The 22,868-nt window shown below is 36.8% G+C and overlaps 1 protein-coding gene across 1 annotated transcript in view; it reads right to left on the minus strand.

The window, feature by feature from the left end:
• LOC149541087 (SKP1-like protein 1A) overlaps window positions 1-22,868 on the minus strand; it is a 43,224-nt gene that overhangs the window by 14,268 nt on the left and 6,088 nt on the right. Inside the window, exon 4 of the mRNA XM_089799812.1 lies at window positions 12,956-13,055. The gene's annotated coding sequence lies outside the window, so the exon portion shown is untranslated. The remainder of the gene's footprint in view (window positions 1-12,955; window positions 13,056-22,868) is intronic.

Consider the following 22,868-nt stretch of genomic DNA (forward strand, 5'->3'; position numbering starts at 1 on the left):
TCTTAGTGGATGCACTTGGTAGATTTTCTACAAAGGAGGATTGTTCCTGTAAAATACCTTCAAGGAGATCATTCTTTGTAGCTTTTGTCATTGAAAAGCCCAATTCTTCTTTATCAAGAGTCAATGTTGTTTGACACAGGAGGTCTCAAACATCAGTAGAGGTAATAGTTAATGATGCTAGTGCAGTTGTGTATAGGTGTGCACCCCAATAATATGGATCATTCTGGATTTTGTACTTCAATGCCTCATATACGCAATCCTTGCTAACGTAGAAATTGTATTGTTGTTTTGCTATACTCTCCCTATTAACAATTATTATGTCCAATTCACCTATGCGCCTTGGCAATTGAGATGTGATAGTAGGAATATCTTGAGGGAAAGATATAGTGTGGCCACTATATTTTAGTTGGCCACCTTTTGCATAGATCACTTGAAGTATTGGGCTGACTCTTGCAATTAGCATCTCTTCTATCTAAGTTAGGATTTTTAAGCAAGAAGGTTGCTCTCCAGAGTCCATGTGATTTCATTGCGAGAGTTCCTGCAGGCATGGACTTTCTGTGTACTAGAGGCATTGAGAGTAGGTGTTGGCCGGGAGGCTGTCTCGGTGGATGCGTAGAGAGCTCGGGAGGAGCTAATCATCCAGTTGGAGGCAGTGCAGCGACACTTGGCTTAGGGTACCGAGGAATTGGAAGCAGAGAAAGCAGCACGGGTGGCTATCAAGGTCAGCTTGAGGAGACTGTATTGTGTTAGTAGAGGCTACAGATGTAACGGGATGAATGTCGAAGTGATGTGATAGAAGTGGATTTCTCTTGTTGTAGTCACTTTGTTAATGTATTTTGTTTGTCGATTTGTTTAAGATATTTTGTAATTGTTGTTCGGAGACGACTTTTCTTTTTGAGGGGGATGGTGTCCGCTGACTGGATGGTCCCAGCGGTGTTTCTGTAGCTGACGAAATGATTGTCGTCGGTGTTTTGTATTTTGTAGCCGACGGGTAAATAGTTTGTAGCGGACATAATGTTTGTGGCCGACGGACTCCTTCGGGAAGGTTCGGCGGATAGTATTTATATCCAGTCTGGGATCATTGTAAATCATCTTCTATCAGGAATCTTATCAAGCATAATGTATGTCTGGCATATGCGAATATAATTCTGCTATTCTGTTCCATTGTCTGTATGCGTTCATTTATTTTACCTGTACGGTAAACAATGCAAACATATTTATAAACTTAACAAAGACAATAAAATAACATAAAATAATATTATTAAAAATTAACCCATCATCTTTCCTCCTCTTTCCATTATCTCTTTCATATTCTTTCTTTTCAAATTCGTAAGTCAAAAATGATCTTGTAACGGCAGGAAGCCGTAAGGCCAGGTTCAAATAAATAAATAGACTGGCCTTATCGTCTAGCGAGCAACCTTGGATAGCCAACTCACATCCATTCTGCGATTACTCTGCTCATTGCCTTGCTCACGTCTATCACTTTGCTGAGTTTTAGAACCTTTAACATCTGAACTCGACTCCATACAAATTCCCAACGTTACCTCTTGAGTTCCTAAGTAAACGATAGAACCGGGGTATTCATCGTGATTGTATCATCACATCTTGGAAGCCGTGAAAGTCTAGGAAGGAAGTTCTAATTACGGAAAAAGCAAGCCATCTTCAGAGCTGTGTCACGTAAGGAAATAATTGTAATTTATTTTAATATCTCTTCTATTACCATGTCTAAGCTGAGTCGGCATTAAAAACTGATATCTCTTTTGATATGTCTTTCTTATAAAAATTATAGCCATTCGAATTCCTCTCTGTATTACTTGAATAGTCTTAGTCCTTCTTAAGGCTTGTGATATCTATCCATGTAAATAGCAAGAAGATTAAATTCTCTGCTGTGAATGTCAAAGGTCTAGAACAATAATATCCAACTGTTTGATTTAATTAAATTGTATGTTTGTTCCTTGTGTTTAAAGTTTGAAAAGAACATCTTTTAAACTCTCATTTAAACTCTAAAAAAAGTGAGTCAATTACAGATAACTGTATAAGATCTCCAAGGAAATCACCTGGCCAATGCCAGAAAAAGGTGATGAAGGTGCAATTTTTACAATAAGAATGTAGGTTCAGGCACCAGTGAGCCACCAGCCAATGGCTCGAAAAATGGTGATAAGGAGTTAATGAACCTGTTATAAATTGAAAAACAAGAAGGAAATCAGTAACATAAAAATTACATAAACAGATTAGACACATTTAGCTCATGTGATTTTAATTTGAAAATTAGTCGTGAAGCTGAGTGGTGGAGATCGGGTTTCTAAACCCACCTCTGAAATCCTTGGCCAAGGGGATAATAGGCAGACTTGCCACAACAAATGGATTGCGTTGTTGTCCTGATGCTTCAGTTATTCATTAGAATAGCTATTGGGACTTCAACCCACCTGAATACTCCGATGGCTAGATCAATGAATGTCCCGTGCTCGACCTTAGGGTAGGGAGGGCCGTTCTATTAAATTAGAACATGTGGGGATAAGTAAAAAGGTCCGCGGTTGGGAGGTTAAGCCAATGATAATGCTTCTCCTCTCACCAAAGTCAAGCTTGGACAATTAATTGGAAAAGTCTCTCAAGTAAATCAGTATGTTTCTTTATCTTTTAAGTTCATATTTTTCTTGCTGAAAGATTTATCTTTGGAAAAGATAGTTGCTAGTTTTTTGTAACATGTTAAATGCATCTTTTCATTCCAGTGTTTAGTCTAGAATTAAATTTCAGCATTTAGTTTAGGTTAAATTTCAGTAAGTAGTTTAAGTTTAATTTCAGCAATTAGTCTAGACTTATTTTCAGCTGATTATGTAATTTGATTGGAAATGAAATGAAAACAAATTAGATAGCTAAAAGTTAAAAGTAGTTATAGAAAAACCTGATGTTACAAGATGATGCGGGGAAGCATTGCTTAACGAGATCTACGGAATAGGGCACTACCTCAGTCCATTTATCCGATCGACAAGTATGACCTCTAAACTACCTTGGTAAGGACCTAGCGACTGCATAATAGAGTACATACATTGGACACACATGAGCTACTTGGACAATCAATAAAACATTAAATATTTAAACATAATCAAAATTTGTACCTTTAAATGGTTTATGTTGGTATTCTCATCATTTCATTATTTATATATATATATTAATCCACATAAGTATAAACGTATGGTACTACCATAGTATTAAATTATTCAAGCTCATCTATATTAACATACGTATACATATATATATGCATATACATTAAGAGGATATGAAGATAAAATAATCTACCAATTATGCACGTATACAGATATGTGTATCCTAATAGGTATAACTTTGGACACAATACTAATATGATGACACCATTCAAAAATTATATATATGTGCAAATATATATATATATATATATATATATATATATAATTATAAATTATTATTTTAATAAGGAGTCTTTTGAATTCTCTCTTATAAGTCTCTATGAGAGATGATGAGTAGACTTTGCATTTTTCTTCTTTTGAATTGGTGGACCAAGAAGCCGATAATCTTCTTGTAACTGCTATCAAGATATGCGACTTCTATTGAGCCTTCTATATTGTTCTCATTTTTATATAAGCTCGAGAGTATGTCTGGTAGCTATCATCGATATTGTTGTTCTTCTCCATTCCTTCTCCTCATTTTCTTTCCCTTTTTCATACGGCTGATATTGGAGTGAAACTGAGCTCCTGTTTCTGCTATTAAAGGGTCTCAGCATTTTGAAATCCATGTTGGCAATTTAGACTTTTGAGAGCCAGCCATTCAGAATTAATCAAGATCCAATCCTTCACTAATCAAGTTATGTGAATAGTTTTTCTATTTTTTTATTTTGGTATATTTACTGGATCCAAAAATCTAGATTCAAGATAGATTCAAGGATTTTCAATGATCAATGCTTGACTGTGAAGTAAAATAACTCTATCGAATAGTTCATTTGATCAAGCATACCAAGTTATCTAACCATGTTAAATCTGAAACCGAATACATATGTCATGATATGATTTCCTTCTCGAATCAGCTTAGTCTTCTATATTTTTATTATAATCCTCTGAAATTTCTTAAGAGAAGTCCTCGAGTCTTAAGGACGGCTTCATGCCAATACTAAAATATTATTTTCCATCAGCTGAGTTTCAGGAAATGAATTGATATCCTCTGTGAATAGACACCGAGGACTCACCCAACTGGTTGGCCAAGAGAGAGGATGAAGAAGTGGAAAGAAACTTCTGCAAAAATAAAGAATAGGAATTAGAATTAATAAGATAACATTATTTCTTTTAAAGAACTATTCAATAAGCTCATGCATGTCCAATCTACTTACTATGTTGTCAAGTCGATTAGAAACCCATCCAAAGCCTTGGCCAAGGTGGTTAAAGGCATGCTTGTCTTCTATAGATCACATGATGTCGATGGCACCAGTTAATGAGTCATGCCCGTCTATTACTGAGCAAACATTCTAAACACCGGTATTGCTCAGATGGCTGGACTCACAGTGCCCCAAGCCTTGCCCTAGAGTAAGGAGGGCCTTTCTTATCAGAAGATTGGGTGGGGATTGATATGATCCACAGTTGGGAAGTTAAGCCTAAGCTAATTCTTCTCCTCTTATCTAAAAGCCGAGGCTTGCACAACCATTACAAGACTCTCCAATTAGATTTTGTATGTTCTTCTACCCTTCTTTACTATGCATTTACTTTCTCTTGTAAATATCGAATATCATAGAATTAATGGTAATGATTTAAGTTCTTTTTTATAATTATGATAGAAATCAGTTATTCCAGTTGGTTGTTATTTCCAATTGGATGTTAATTCAATAAATTTCACATGAAATGGAATTGAAGATGTTCACTTCGGTAAATTGGTTGAAGTATTGTCTTCACATCTATGCTTGATTCAGAATATACTCTATCCTTTTAGTTAAGAAAATTCTTTTGTTATAGACTTCTATAACACAATTTATAGGTAGACATTGTATGGATTCTATGCTCTTGATATTGAAGGAGTGCATTGGAATAGTATTTTCTACACTTGTAGATAGAGTTATGGTAGACAAATTGTGCAAGACTACCTCAAAAGGATTAGTGGAGCTATTGTACTTTGTATTGGCAACATTTACTTCACCATTAGATATGACATAAATAGTACCTGATTGAATTAGATTGTGAAATTGCTCTACCACATCATTGAAGCCCGTTACATGTATCAAAGTATTCACCTTATCTACAAGGTCCAAACCAAACACTTTGCCATTGCGTCCGACATTCTTGAAATTATGAATTATCGTTTTCCTCAATGCTCTGCCTTCTATTGACCAAGCCTTATGATAGGGGGTCAGGTTCTTTATTGGGGATAGTGGAGATGGGTGCAAGATCTGTTTACCTATACAACCTGCTATTTCACTGTTGAAATTTGTCTCTTTTAGACTTTCCCCAACTTCAGTTTGGTTATTGTTTGACAAAACACGCTCGGCAGCTTTGAGTAGAGGAATTGGTGATCCAATTCATGTTTCTGAAGTCACAACTAGTTTAAAATTACTGATTGCAATAGCTCTGCATTGAAAGAGGGTGTCATTTAGTAGTGGAAAATGTTGAGTGCACGTACATTTATAGCAGAAAATAGAGGAAAGTACGTACATGAAATTGGGAAACCTCTTGCACTCATAATCCATCAGACAGATGATAGATCCTTCTTGTAAGGCGTTGTCCACAATGAGATTGTTAAAATGATGAGAAATGAGGCAAGGACGTGTATGTACGCCATCAGAAAGTTGTAACCGATGTGTCATAGCTACAGTCCACTGTTGCTTTATTAGGCATACAGATGCTGGCAATGGCATTTGTAGTTATTGGAGCCAATCTATGCACCTCCTTCCACTGGTCAACACAGAAATTGTTATAAGAATCTAAAGGTGTATAATTGCTCAAGATCTAGATTAAAAGGCATCTTAAATAGAGAAATTCTCATAAGCAACTAAAGGTCTACAATTGCTTAAAGTCTACATTAAGAGGCCCCTAGAATGCTAAATGCTACAATACATTGTGCTGGAAATCTAGTAAATGGTACAATACACTATGCTGGAAATCTACTTGTATGATGCACGACCTCTTATGTACAAGAATGACCCTGGGGTTTGATATTGAAAGGTAGTCAGCAAGATATTAGTTTGCCTAGACTCTAAATCCAATTCTAACTCTAACTATGCCGTTAACCTAAATCCCTACTCATAATCATAATTACATCCATTACATAAACCTTCACCATAATATGATATATTAGTAGGTTAGATAATTAATGAGAAGAATGTAGAGAGTTCCTAAAAGAAATGTACTTATCATGATTGGCATATCCATTCATATGTTTTCTATAGATACTCCAACCGAGAAAAGTAAGCTAAGCATTGCATCACACCACAAGTTATCATGCCAGAGAAGTAATTGGGTTTAAGTGCTCTAATTTTTCCTTATTCTTAGTTCAGGTTGCATATTGTATTGTCATCACAGGGATTATCAAATGGAGCTGAACATTTTCATCAAAGGATATGGTTGATTGGAATACATTGACAATATATTTATTCATTTTTGTCACTTTGATTCGTATTAGAACTTAGATCAGTTGTGGTATTGCTCTCTGTCAGAAGTCTCACAGCAATGAGAAAATATGTTCATTAATAATATATTTCCCATATTTTATTTTGCAGATATCAAGTATTTAGAACTGGTCACAAGGGGACCAAACTTGGTTTTTGTGTATACTTTGTGGTTGATGGATATACACAACCATCCACACACCTGATAAAGCGTGCATAAAAAGCTAAACTGAGTGTCAACATATGTGATGTTTTTTGAAAAGTAATAATCAGAATACCACAGAAATCTGCAATTGATTATGGGTGACAGAAATCTGCAATCGATTCTAGGTGATGAATAGAATATAGGATCTATTGAAGAACTAGTGAAAGTGCAACAAATCAACATTCGTTTAATAATCAGTGACCAATATATCAAATAACACTCATGACATTATCACATATCAATGATTTATTCAACAATCACTTAATCATCCCTCACCAATTCCTCAAATTATTAATGAAGAAAGACCAAAAGATATCTGTTTTTGGAAACAAGCGATCTGTACATCATTATACAACCATCCTGTGATAGAGTGAATATTGTGGTGCAGTGGGATAAGATAACTAATACTTAACTCCTATATTTTTCTGTATGAGATGTTAATTTTGAATTATTAAACTACTTATAACCTGACATGCAATCATTTAGGGAAGAGAAGGAAATAAAAGAAGGAAGTTTGCTCTCCAACCTCTACAATGGTTGATTGATTGAGAAGTCACATTTATAGGTAGCTGAGTAAGGTGACACAAATCGGGAGGGCAGAAAAAAGCATCCCCACTAGTTAGGCTACTCTATGATGGATGACTGACGTGTAGGCTACTCTATGATGGATGACTGACGTATTAAGCCTTCTCTTGGGTTTGAGTGACATATAATTGGTCCTATGAATTATATTCAAATAGTATTTAATATGATTGTGCATCCTAGATTAGAATTTCCCTTGGTCAATGGATATATATATAGCTAGAAAGTTTCATCATGAATGGTTAACCCTGGGTTTTCTATCTGTGGCATGGAAAGTGCATTTGTAGTTTAATAAATTGAATACATCAATAAAAAAGGCTTGTCTAACCTTCACATGCTGGCCACTATTTTTATAAGAACTCTATTTTGTCAGAATGTAATTTGGGAAAAATTTAGTTATATTCTAATATTTAACTGTACTGGAATTATGCCTTAATGTAATGTGTGTGACAATTAGGAAATGCATGCCATGATAGGATGGCTATAACTTACACTACAATATAGAGCATTTGTCTTCCAGCGATTTGTTGATCGAATGAAAGTGAGTTTTTTGAATAATTTATTTACCCATCTCTGGTTCCATTATTTTATATTCTAAGTGGGAGAATTTGTAGCAGCATGGAATGTGGAAACTTTACCAAGATTCATAATGCCCCAAATTCCTGGCGTGAAGCTTATGTTTGAGAGAAATAAAGGATTATCATGTCTCTGTCTCACACCAGCTCCCATTTCTACACTATTAAAAATTTTAATACTACCACAGAAGGGGGTAACAAGAAAGTTGATAATTTTTGATAGGCAGGAAATAAAATGAATCAATAATGTCACATGGTTTTTATAATGAACATTTCAACTGCAACTGGATGTCCCTCTCTTTGGACCAGGTTGAATGGAGAATCTTCATGGTCTAACTGTAATACATGGATGCGATGCTTTACATTAAATATAGTTGATATCAATCTTTCACTGCCCGTGTATATTGTTGAGTAATCTTTTAGAATAAACTGTGTATTTTTTTTTCAATTGATGTTTCAGATCACACCCAGTGATCTATCAGCAGGAAGAGGAAAGAGCGATTAGTGAATTACATATCTATCCTTATAAAGTTTCATTAATCACTTTAAGTTTATAAGGATAGATCTGCAATTTAGTAATCACTTTTTCCTCTTCCTGATGATGGATCACTGGGTTACATCCGAAATGCCTAATAAATATACAATTTATTTTAAAAGATTGCTCAACAGTATACATTAAATATGTCCAATGTTTTTTCTTTGTACTACAATAAGGTTGAAAGTTGGAATAACTATGGTGCAGAAACAATGTACATTATCGAGAAATGTCAAATTTATAAAGAATTAATTCAAGTTACTTTTGAACATACCCGTTGTGCTTTCAGGTAGAACTCAACATGAACATCTCATGAAATTTTTACCTACAACTAACATTTTTCAGAAGTTTCATGGTTCAGTTTCAAGTCTTTAGGTTGGTTGGTTTTGATAATATTTTTGAATGCCACAAGGTCCTGTCCAAAATAAGGCTGGAGGTTAAGTGGCATGTTTTCTTCTCAAGTTTGGGATCCTGCATTCTTTTAGCTAAGTTGCCCTGGAGGCTATCTAGTGCAATCTGTTTGGCTTGGAAGGGTTTGGGGTTCTAATTTGTTACTCAAGTGCAGTCTGAGATTAAATGATTTAGTTGTTTAAGTTTGTTTCTCAAGTGCAATCTGTTTGAGTTAAAGGGATTGGTTGTTGTAGCTTGTTTTTCTCACATTGAGTTCAAATATTTTGTTCATATTGCATAATGAAATTTCTGCAGAGGTTTTTTGTTGAGTATGATGCAAGACATATCTTGCTTGATTTCAAAAAATTGCCTGTCGTAATAAACTCAGCCATGTTTTCTTGAAACAGTGCCACCTGCTGTCACATCATCGCAGATGGATTTTGATTTGTTTGGTCCACCCTCTGAGCCATTAGCTCTTCTCACACCTACAACTACAGTTTTACCGAACAGCACATCCACTAATGGGCTAAGCGCAGCAGCTAATCTGTTTGGAGATGCCAATTTTGGTTCAAGTTTTACTGCTACAATTGCTCCTAGTTCTGATAATTAGCTAAATGTTGTTGTTAGTTTGTTGTCATGTATAGTGGTGGTTTCTCTAAAATTTCATTTATAACCCTAAAAGCGTTAAAAATCATATTGTTATCATTATTCATAGGCTAATGCTTAATAATAGTTATAGCTATGCTGGTGTCGAATTTATTGGGAAGTCACCATTGAGGTTTGAATCTATTGCCAGTAACTTGTAAGGTATACTTGCCCACTTCTAAACAATGGGCATCTATAGTTGTACATTTCAATTATTAGATAATAGTCACAGGTAGGAAACCTGCCTGGTCTGCTAGTGTTAGGATTCTAATAGTATATGTATCGCAGGAGCCTTTCTTGGAGCGAATTTTTTTTAGTAGCTATATTACTCATATTGCTAAGTTTGAATTTGCTTTCTTTTTTTCTCCCTTCCTTTGCAATTTACTGATGGCTTTCCTAATTTGCATGGAGATTACCAAAAGTTGCCCGTCAAGAAGTGTTGACCACACAAGGAGGAAGAGCAGCAGAGGTTGCTAATGGTATGTAAAGAGCGTAGAGGTTGCCAGTCCAATGGTAAACATTGTTGCACAATGCATAATAACCAGCTAGCGGGGGCCATTCTAGTTGACCCACTAATTGGCCAAACCGAGATATGCTTATGTTTACTGTCTTGGAAAATGGGCAATAATAACTACGGAGAGTATCACATACTCAGGAGTGTTTTGTAGCTATGGTTAAATTTCGATTCACTGTTTTGTATCTATGGTTAAATTTTTATTGAGCCCAAATGACTGGCATATGTTTAACTAAATTCTGATGGTGTAGATGTTGCCTAGTGAAAGCAATAACAACGAGAGTACTTATTGAAAAGCATTTGGAAATGCAACCTCCATAGATCCTTTTAGCAGACTGGAGTATAGTAGTTTAATTGCTCAGCCATGTAAGATACTTGTCTATAAGTTGCTAATTTTGAAAAGCCGTTAAAAAGGGTACTCTTATATACATGAAATTGGAAAAGTTCATTTACATTATGAATAAGGAGGCTGTATGTAACCTTCTATCTGCATTACCTTATAGTGTACATCCCTTCGAAGCTTCTCTATACTACTTTTTAAGACATATACTAGTTTACCTATTCAGCAATGTTAGATAAATGTGTATAAGTTACAAACATTGATGGGCATAACAAAAATGGGTATTCGTATTTGCATAAAATTGCAAAAGTTGTTTTATATTATTAATAAGGAGGCCATATCTGAACTTTCATTTACATTTTCTTATATTTAGCATTTCTTTGCTGTTGTTGTACATCACTTTGAAGCTTCTCAATCTTACTATTTGAGGCATTTGTGTCGATTCGCCCTCACCACGCAACGCAGCTTTGACCTCGGCCCTAACCTCGGATGTCCACTCGTGTCTTTCATGCCTAATCATCTTCAAGATGCTAGCTATGGTTTCATCATCTCCCATAGGTTTAATTTGGGAGTAATTGTAGTCTTCACTCATAGCGTTCACTATCCTTACTTGCGAACAATTGCGGGTACGTTTTGTGCTAAATGATGGCCATCCTTTGCCTAAATATCATATATAACAGCTAAACTTAATACAAATACAATTATAAGTAAATGGAGGCAAAATCTACATTCATTCATAACTAATGTGGGAATGATTTCAAAAACAAAAAGTAATCTTCAGTATAATCCAAAATAAGGAACGTACTAGTGATTTTAAAATAACAAATTAATCTTGCCTATAAACCAAGAGAGAATTGTAGTCTAAATAATCCATGAGATAATTGTCAAAGGTAGGGAACCTGCCCGGTCTGCCAGTGTTGGGATTCTAATAGTATATGCATTGCAGGAGCCTTTCTTGGAGCGAATTTTTTTTAGTAGCTATATTACTCATATTGCTAAGTTTGAATTTGCTTTCTTTTTTTCTGCCTTCTTTGCAATTTGCTGATGGTTTTCCTAATTTGCATGGAGATTACCAAAAGCTGCCCATCAAGAAGTGTTGACCGCACAAGGAGGAAGAGCAGCAGAGGTTGCTAATGGTATGTAAAGAGCGTAGAGGTTGCCAGTCCAATAGTAAACATTGCTGCACAATGCATAATAACCAGCAACGGGGGCCATTCTAGTTGACCCACTAATTGGCCGAACCGAGATATGATTATGCTTATTATCTTGGAAAATTGGCAATAATAACTACGGAGAGTATGACATACTCAGGAGTTTTTTGTAGCTATGGTTAAATTTCGATTCACAGTTTTGTATCTATGGTTAATTTTTTATTGAGCCGAAATGACTGATATATGTTTAAATAAATTCTGATGGTGTAGATGTTGCCTAGTGAGAGCTATAACAACGAGAGTACTTATTGAAAAGCATTTGGAAATGCAACCTCCATAGATCTTTTTAGCAGAATGGACTATAGTAGTTTAGTTGCTCAGCCATGTAAGATACTTGTAAGTTGCTAATTTTGAAAAGCCGTTAAAAAGGGTACTCTTATATACATGAAATTGGAAAAGTTGATTTACATTATGAATAAGGAGGCTGTATGTAACCTTCTATCTGCATTCCCTTATTGTGTACATCCCTTCGAAGCTTCTCTATACTACTTTTTCAGACATATACTAGTTTACCTATTCAGCAATGTTAGATAAATGTGTATAAGTTACACACATTGATGGGCATAACAAAAATGGGTATTCATATTTGCATAAAATTGCAAAAGTTCTTTTATATTATTAATAAGGAGGCCATATCTAAACTTTCATTTACATTTCCTTATATTTAGCATTTCATTGCTGTTGTTGTACATCACTTTGAAGCTTCTCTATCTTACTATTTGAGGCATCTGCGTCGATTTGCCCTCAGCACGCATTGCAGCTTTGACCTCGGCCCTAACCTCGGATGTCCACTCACGTCTTTCATGCCTAATCCTCTTCAAGATGCTAGCTATGGTTTCATCATCTCCCATAGGTTTAATTTGGGAGTAATCATAGTCTTCACTCAGAGCGTTCACTATCCTTACTTGTGAAGGATCGTGGGTACGTTTTCTCTTTGTGTGCTAAATGATGGCCATCCTTTGCCTAAATATCATATATAACAGCTAAACTTAGTACAAATACAATTACAAGTAAATGAAGGCAAAATCTACATTCATTCATAACTAATGTGGGAATGATTTTAGAAAGGAAAAGTAATCTTCACTATAATCCTAAATAAGAAACATACTAGTGATTTTAGAATAACAAATTAATCTTGCCTATAAACCAAGAGAGAATTGTAGTCTAAATAATCCATGAGATAATTGTAGTAGTAATGAATTTAGAATAACAAAGTAAGCTTCCCTATAAACCAAGAGACAATTATAGTCTAATTATTACACACCACAAGTATATATAATCCTTCTGAATTGTAGTCTAATTATTACGCAGACTGCAAGTAGATATAAAGCATATGTACCTTTTGGTTAATAGAAATTGGATTCTTGCCCAACCATATCCTATGTGCTGTTAATGCTGGTGGAGGAAATCTTCTGTACTACTAATGTTGCAGCAAATCTCTGCACAACAGAATATGGCACATAGTCACCATAAATAATGTACATCTTTGATGAAATTGCAATCAATGACCAATAACAGCGGAAAAAAAAGCATGTATGTGATTGCAAATTTCAGAAACTCCGACTACATTCATTTTACTAATATCCAAATTTCAGCTTCTATCACATAGTAATTGCTTCAGCATGATCATGAGAAGGAGAGTGTCAACTCAATACAGTACAGGCAGGCATATAGAGGATATGGTGCCAAAATCAATACCAAGGATGCTACGGATATTTAACAGTACCTACAGAAAAGCTTTGCCTATACAAAAATATACAACGAGTACATATTACAGAGCTCAGAGTTTGAACACATTTCAAATGAAATATCATGTCTGTATAAAGGAGACACTATGAAAATTCAAAGAGGCCCAATATGCAGGAAGAAGCCCTCATTCACAGGAGACAATAATTCAGATATGAAAAATGAAGGTCTTTTCAGAATGTTGCGACTTATGAGCTATTCAGAACTCAACAACCCTCAATAGGGTGCTTTCCACATTTATGGTCATTCTAAATATGGAAGATCACGGCAAGGTAAAAGCTATAGCATCTCCTCAATTCTTGTTACTGGTCAGCATATCATAGTTCCATCAAGTCAAATGTAAGAGGATGGCCAATAGCTCAGGGTTAGAGTTGTATAACGACCATCTAAAATATATTGTTTTAAAAGAATTTGTCTTTCAGTACCATCTATTGTGCAAATGATTGATGTAGGACTGATAGACAGCATGATGCCAAGGACATTGTTACATCCCAAAATTTTGACCTATTTAAAAATTTATTATAGCCGTTGAGAGATTAGTTAAAAACTATTGTTCTTCCCTATTCATTTGAAAATGAGTAGCTATATATAACAGTTGTTTCATATGAATTTGGTTGTTATTAATTATGTATAATTGTTTATTGATGATGGTAGTTAGCCGTTACTTGTCATATGTTGATGAAGGCAGTTAGTAGTTGCTAGTTTACTGAATGATTGTAGTTAACTAATTTCTTTACTACTATCTATATTATATGTTGGTATGGATTTATCATGGAGAACTTGTTGTTATTGTGGGAAATGTTGCATGGGTGGTTGTAGGAGCAAACGAAGTGGGGAAGCATTGCTTAACAGGATTTACGAAATGAGGCACTACCTTTATTTATCCAATCAATAGGTATGACCTCTAACTACCTTGGTAAGGACCTAGTGACTGCATAATAGGGTACATACATTGGACACAGATGAGCTACTTGGACAATTGATAAAACATTAAATATTTAAACATAATCAAAATTCGTACCTTTAAATGGTTTATGTTGGTATTCTCATCATTTCATTATATATATATATATATATATATATAAAAATTATTATTTTAATAAGGAGTCCTTCGAATTCTCTCTTATAAGTCTCTATGAAAGATGATGAGTAGACTTTGCATTTTTCTTCTTTTGACTTGGTGAACCAAGAAGCCAATAATCTTCTTGTAACTGCTATCAAGAGATGCGGCTTCTATTGAGCCTTCCATATTGTTCTCATTTTTATATAAGCTTGAGAGTATGTCTGGTAGCTACCATCGATATTGTTGTTCTTCTCCATTCTTTCTCCTCATTTTCTTGCCCTTTTTCATATGGCTGATATTGGAGTGAAACTGAGCTCCAATTTCTGCTATTAAAGGGTCTCAAAATTCTGAAATCCGCATTGGCAATTCAGACTTTTGAGAGCCGGCCATTCGGAATTAATCAAGATCCAATCCTTCACTGATTAGGTTATGTGAATAGTTTTTCTATTTTTTTATTTTGGTATATTTACTGCATACAAAAATCTAGATTTAAGATAGTTTCAAGGATTTTCAATGATCAATGCTTGACTGTGAAGTAAAATAACTCTATCGAATAGTTCATTTGATCAAGCGTACCAAGTTATCTAACCATGTTAAATCTGAAACCGAATACATATGTCATGCTATGATTTCCTTCTCGAATCAGCTTGTCTTTTAAATCTGAATTATAATCCTCTAAAATTTCTTAAGAGAAGTCTTTGAGTCTTAAGGATAGCTTCATGCCAATACTAATATATTATTTTCCATCAGCTGAGTTTCAGCAAATGAATTGATATCCTCTATGAATAGACACCCAAGACTCACCCAGTTGGTTGGCCAAGAGAGAGGGTGAAGAAGTGGAAAGAAATTTCTGCAAAAACAAAGAACAGGAATTAGAATTGATAAGATAACATTATTTCTTTTAAAGAACTATTCAATAAGCTCATGCATGTCCAATCTACTTACCATGTTGTCAAGTTGATTAGAAACCCATCCAAAGCCTTGGCCAAGGTGGTTAAAGGCATGCTTGTCTTCTATAGATCACATGCTGTCGATGGCACCAGTTAATGAGTCATGCCCGTCTATTACTGAGCAGACATTCTAAACACTAGTATTGCTCAGATGGTTGGACTCACAGTGCCCCAAGCCTTGCCCCAAGGTAGGGAGGGCTTTTCTTATAAGAAGATTGTGTGGGGATTGACATGATCCGCGGTTGGGAGGTTAAGCCTAAGCTAATGCTTCTCCTCTTATCCGAAAGTTGAGGCTTGCACAACCATTACAAGACTCTCCAGTTAGATTTTGTATGTTCTTCTACCCTTCTTTACTATGCATTTACTTTCTCTTGTAAATATTGAATATCATAGAATTAATGGTAATGATTTAAGTTCTTTTTATAATTATGATAGAAATCAGTTATTCCAGTTGGTTGTTATTTCCAATTGGATGTTAATTCAATAAATTTCACATGAAATGGAATTAAAGCTGTTCACTTCGGTAAATTGGTTGAAGTATTGTCTTCATATCTGTGCTTGATTCAGAATATAGCTCTATCCTTTTAGTTAAGAAAATTCTTTTGTTACAGACATCTATAACATGATTTATAGGTAGACATTGTAAGGATTCTATTCTCTTGATATTGAAGGACTGCATAGGAATAGTATTTTCTACAATTGTAGATAGAGTTATGGTAGACAAATTGTGCAGGACTACCTCGAAAGGATTAGTGGAGCTTTTGTACTTTGTATTGGCAACATTTACTTGACCATTAGATATGACATAAATAGTACTTGATTTAATTAGATTGTGAAATTGCTCTACCACATCATTGAAGCACGTGACATGTATCAAAGTATTCACCTTATCTACAAGGTCCAAACCAAACACTTTACCATTGCATCCGGCATTCTTGAAATTATGAATTAGCATTTTCCTCAATGCTCTACCTTCTATTGACCAAGCGTAATGATAGGGGGTCAGGTTCTTTATTGGGGATGGTGGAGATGGGTGCAAGGTCTGTTTACCTGTACAACCTGCTATTTCACCGTTGGAATTTGTCTCTTTTAGACTTTCCCCAACTTCAGTTTGGTCATGGTTTGACAAAACACGCTTGGTAGCTTTGAGTAGAGGAATTGGTGATCCAATTCATGTTTTTGAAGTCCCAACTAGTTTAAAATTACTGATTGCAATAGCTCTGCATTGAAAGAGGTGTCATTTAGTAGCGGAAAATTCTGAGTGCAGGTACATTTATAGCAGAAAACAGAGGAAAGTACGTACGTGAAATTCGGAAACCTCTTGCACTCATAATCCATCAGACAGATGATAGATCCTTCTTGTAAGGCATTGTCCACAATGATATTGTTAAAATGATGAGGAATGAGGCAAGGATGCGTATGTATGCCAACAAAAAGTTGTAACCGATATGTCGTAGCTACAGTCCGTTGTTGCTTTATTGGACATACAGATGCCAGCAATGGCATTTGCAGTTATGCACCTCCTTCCACTGGTCAACACATAAGTTGTTATACGAATCGAAAGGTCTATAATTGCTCAAGATCTAGATTAAAAGGCATCTAAAATAGAGAAATTCTCATAAGCAACTAAAGGCCTACAATTGCTCAAAGTCTAGATTAAGAGGCAGCTAGAATGCTAAATGCTACAATATACTGTGCTGGAAATCTAGTAAATGGTACAATACACTATGCTGGAAATCTACTTGTATGATGCACGACCTCTTATGTACAAGAATGACCCTGGGGTTTGATATTGAAAGGTAATCAGCAAGATATTAGTTTGCCTAAACTCTAAATCCAATTCTAACTCTAACTATGCTGTTAACCTAAATCCCTACTGTTGATGCGAGTTTCGTGTCACTACATAACATATTAGTAATTGGATGCTTGATACAGAATATCAAATACACAATTCCTCTCTTGAAAAGTTATCTCTCATGGGATGAGTATAACTCCAATGTTCCTTACACCGTTGGATACTCGCTCAGTTTTATCAATGTGATTTGCTGGTAATCACGTAGGCGGCCTTACGTTTTCTTGTTTGAGAAAAATTTGGATCTTGGTGAGAAAATGGAGATGGTGGTTCGGTGTGAATGCTAGATGATGTTGATGGCGCGATGATCGCAATGTAGGGTGAATGGCGATGGAAGGTGAGAATGCCGATGTTTTGGTTTACTTCTCTAACTAACCTCTTCTAAGCATGAAATTTGGCTACTCAACTACTCCTACTCCTAAGAATGGAAGGTTAGCAGATGGACGGGGATCGAATCTAATGAAGGCTAACCAGCGGCCCTACCTCCATAGATGCAACGCTTCAAAGGAAAGTAAACTAGATCACCACACAAAGCCTCCCAACCAGCCGCTAGGATGCTAGTGGCCTAGTGTTGACCCCTATCAAACATCTACCAAAGCTACCATGCAACTATCCATTTTATTTTACTCTTCCTCTAACAACTTGAAATGAAATTGCTTCAACTTGAAAAGAAAATTTAACTATGTGGAAGTAGAAAACATGCAATAACACCCAATGTTCTTAGTCAACATGCAATGAAAAAGAGAGCACTTTGGTATTATTTTCGCAACAATTTCTCCAACCCCCCCCCCCCTTTTACAAATGAGAGCCAATGGCCTTATATAGAGGTCCAAAATACAATGGAGGGTAGAGATCAAAACAAGATCGACGATCCAGATTGGATCCCAAAACCCTAATTAGAGTTGCCACCCCATCGGCCAATGAGAAGATGCCACCTCATCAATGGACTAATGAAAAAAGTGCAAAAGTGGCAACCAATGAGAAGGCACCAAAATGGTGGCCAATCAGAAACAAACACTTGTTCGATTCTAGAAGAAAGAGAAAGTTGCCACTTGGGCTTACATAAGATGATCTTCTAATATAATTCTCCCTTTTTCTTTTGTTCTTTTAGCTAAGGCAATGAACTTAGCTAGCCTTTCGTTAACTTCTTCCATAGGAGGACAAGGTGTGTGCTTCGCTCGGAGTTCTGCTGACTTTGCCACGCTGTTTGCTGCTTGTAGTATCCTTTCGTGATCCTTCTCATATTCCTTTGCAAACCCAATAAAAGCATTGAGTGAGGAAAGGGTGTTCAGATGTTTCCTTTTGACGGCAGCCTTTCCTAACTCATCCAATCTCGATCCAAATCTTGTCTCACTGACATCCTCCTCTCTAATACCCTCAAAATCAAGCGCCACCCCAATGTCGCTCATCATGGTCGAAATGGAAGTGTCGACGCTTGGGCCGTGTTGTGCAATCTCATCATGAATTTCTTCAAGTGTTCTGAATCTGGTAGTCAATGCGACATACCAAGATTCAACTATGCTCAATCCTCTCTCATCAACCAACCGGGCTCTTTCCAAATATGCCTCCGGTAGCCTAATGAACGCCTGCAGCCTAGGAATAACCAAATCCTTGATGGGAAGAAAATTCTTCCATTCCTCTTCAAATAATCTGAATTTGTTTCTAACAGTCACCAATGACTGGAATGTTGAGATGAAGGAGGGCAAGAAATTTCGCCCATCTTGGATTGTATCATAGATCCAACCCCTTACTTCATGTAACTGAGCTGATACCTCTTCTGAATTGCTCCCGCTGTCTTGAGGAAGGGCTGCCTGATGCAGCTGTTGGATTGGCTGGCAATCTCTCCAATATTTGTTTTCGGCCTCCAACTTTACTATCCTTTCGTTTGCCTTCCTCAATCTTTCTCTGATTGATGCTATGCCTTCCTGAACCTCCTCACATTCCATATCATCTGTATTTCTTCCCAAATTATGTTCTACTATTTCGTACTCCTGGGCTGCAATCTCATCCGCTGCCTTATTGACTGTTGGTATAGCAATCTGAACCCTTCGGTGACCATCACTGTCGCTTCTGATTACCCTTGCCACCGTATTTGCCATCTGTTTTTGGTTCTCGCTATCATCCTTTTCTATTAGTCCTTGGATAACATCAATTGCGTGAGCCATTACCACCTCGCCTCTCGGCATAAGCATTTTCCTTAACCATAGTGGTGCAGTGCATCTCCCCAAATCTGGATTCGGTTCGACCAACAAAGCATCACCAACGGCCTTAGACGCCTGACTTATCTCTTCAATATCAATCGGCCCATCTTCTTCTCTACTAGTTTCTGCCATATTTCCTTGCTGGTTCTCCGAGAGAGGGGAGTACTCTGTACTTTCATTGTAGCCACTTGATTCCGAATCAGAGCTCACCTCCACTGCGGCCCCTTTATCACTCGAATTGACCTCTTGGCTTCTAGCCTTAGTTATACTCTCCCTTGACGGCGCTGCCCGCTGTCTCTTGGCTGGAGGTTCCGAACGTTCTTGGCTTTTCTCTACCTCCAAAGCCCTCTTCTTGCTATTTCTAACTGTCTCCGATTGCCGACCACTTCCTTCACCCTTCTGTCCGATCGATTCTACTAGACCTTCCTTCGGTTTCATCATCTCATAAGTAAGGAGAACCTTTTGTCTTTGTAGCTTTCTCAACTTGGCATTATACCACGACTCGGTATGCAAATCTACTGTCCTTGTGACTGCCTCCAAGGAAGGATCCTGATGATCGTCCCAATCCACTGGATTCAACTCTGTTCCAACTACTGTCTCATAGTCTTCTCTCAACACACTACGATCATCCTCCAATTGATCGGGAATATCAAGGCCTCTCCATCTGATATCTCTCATCATGTTCACCGACAATCTCGAGAAAGCTAGCTTTCTCACGTGAAAATCATCCTTTGCATTGGCCCAAAAGTCCTCTATAGTGGGAACATGCTTAAATTCGCTTCCATGAGATGCCTTGATAAGACCAACAGGGTCGAATCCTTGCCTTGCTCTGTACCATCCTAGATGATACCACTCCAATTCCTTTTTCGCAGCCTCAAAGGCGGCCCGATTTGGGCAACTATCATTGCCAATTATAATTGAGAAGGAAACGCCTGTTTTCCCCTCATTCCTCATTACTCTATCATAGTGCTCAAGCTGCCTAGCCAATTCCATCAAAACTACCTTGTCGGGGGGGTATCTTGGAAGCCTCTTGGGACAAACTATACTTCCTGCCACTCTAATGTATGTGAATTGCGGGAATTGGATGAACCAACTCCCAAACTTCTTAATCCTTGCTTCTGCTTCCGATGAAAGTCTCTTAGCAGGCGCCCCTTGTAATACCCTTACTGTCTTCATGGCGAATGCATCGCAAAACATCTTGTAATCCTTGTTATTGTGCAAATGAAGCTGCGGATAGCATTCATGCACCAAATATTGCCCCGGCCCATTACCAATCTCTCCTAAGGCCCTAAGTCCCGGACTCTCATACAATCTAGCAATTAAGTAAAACAGATAGGATCCCATGTAGAATTGCCTTTGGTTTTGAACTGTTCTAAGTTGCAACTCTAAATTTTCACTTATGATCCTAGCCCAATCAAATTTTCCTTTTCCCTTTTCAATTTCATCAATGAAGAAGTACATCCAGTTTTCGAATTGCATAGCTTGAGCTAGGCCCATGATCCGGCTGAGAAGAACAATGAGATCGCCATATTCCGGCTTGAAATCTGCCACTGTAAGCCTTGTTGATTTGTTAACTCCTTTCCTTCCTTCGTGTATCCAATTCCGCTTTAGATGTGAGAAGTAGGCCTCTTGGTTACCTTGAAATGATTTGGCCGCCTGATCCACCATTACAACTGTCATGCCCTTGCTCTGGGGAATATTAAATGTCTCTTCAATTGCTTGTTCGCCAATGTTGGCCAACACTCTCTTCCCTTCGCCAAAAATGATGGATTTACTGTCTAGATCAAATCTGGATGCACACTCCATAATCAATTCCGGACAAGGCAAAGTAGGAGGAAAAACTGCTGCATGTACAATTCCGCTCTTGTATATCCTCTTTGCCAAGGGGGATTGTCCTTCCTTTAGTCTGTCCCTCATCCGTATCATGTCCACTGTAGCGATATTAGTATCGGTTATTTTCTTCATTTTCGAGAAGAAGGAAGTTTTGGGCGTCATATCCTCTTTGTCTTTCTTAGCGTTTGCCCGCTTGGGATTCTTACTTGCACTATCATCCTCCATGCTCGTCGCCCTATTACGGGATGGTAGAGTGGTGGACCAAAAGGCAAGAAGAACCAAGTAGTGCAATTCTTAGAAAAGAGCGAAAGAATGGATGTCAGCTTAAGCACTCCTTGCAACTCTAGATGATGACTTTCACCTTAACTAATAATCTTACAGCAACTTTTCGAAACCCGGGATATGACATCAAAGAATTACAAATCCCTTTGCAAATTAGAAAACAAAGCCTCTAAGCTTATCCAACACTTGCCTTCTATGCAAAAATCAAACTTTCATATGTATCTCTTCTCCCAACAAAATTGCCCAAATCTGATATAAAAATTGCAGCCCCTCTAGAAAATCAGAATTTTGTCTTCCACAAATTTCGGCCTCCACAAAATTCGGCTAAGCATGAAAAAAAAATCTGCCCTTCCACAAAATTCGCCCAAGCAAAGAAGGAGCAAAATCTGTAAAATCTGCCACCTAGGGCACAAATCGCAGCCCACAAAGTGGAGAAAAATCCCCAAAAACGCAAAAAATCTGGCCCTTAGACAAATCGCCCAACAATGGCAATGGAGAAATTGCCCAAAAATCGCCAAAAAACCGCCTTCCACCAATTTCGCCCAAGTCTAGAAATCTGCCCTTGCTTCAAATTCGCCCAAGCATGAGGAGCAAATGAATTGATGAAAATGAAATGGGAGGGGACTCCCTTTATAGCAGCTTTCACCTTCCTCCCAGGCTGGCCGACTTGGTCCTATAGAGGAAAAAAAACCCAAAATTAAAGCTAAGTTAGTGGCCCACTTTAAATACTTTGCCAAAATTTTAATTTTCTAAAATGAGAACTGCACTTTTAATTTACTAATTAACCACAAATTGCAAAACGAAATTGAATGGTGCCTTGGGGATGCTAAAAATTTCTATTTAATGAGGGTTTGCTAATTAATACATCCTTGAAGTTGAATTTTGGCTAACCAAAAGCCATTTCTTAATATTAATTTACCAATTTCATTAAATACCAAAAGCTTTCAAGGCAAATTTAATCTATTAAAGCCAATTTTTGCAATTTTCCTCTAAATCGATTTTGCTAAATAATTAAAATTTTATGACAAAAAATAAAATTGCCTCTAGAGTAAAAATCGATTTTGCAATTCAACTTCATCTTACAAAATTAAATTCTATTTCACCAAAAAAAAATAAGATTTTCCAAGAACCTAAGTCTAACGAAAAATTTCCTTATTTGAAAAATCATTCAAATTTACAATTAAATCCAAATTTTCAAAAGAAATCGTCTAAGTACAAAATTCACAATCTTATCCTGCCAAGTTGAAATCAATTTTGAACTTATTCGGCCTAAGGATAGAACTGATAGCTCTGGAAAATCAAGTTGAAACCGGGTGAAAAATACA

This window comes from Cupressus sempervirens, chromosome 9, assembly GCF_028749045.1.
Source record: "Cupressus sempervirens isolate cs-2001-9-10 chromosome 9, ASM2874904v1, whole genome shotgun sequence".
NCBI classification, from domain to species: domain Eukaryota; kingdom Viridiplantae; phylum Streptophyta; class Pinopsida; order Cupressales; family Cupressaceae; genus Cupressus; species Cupressus sempervirens.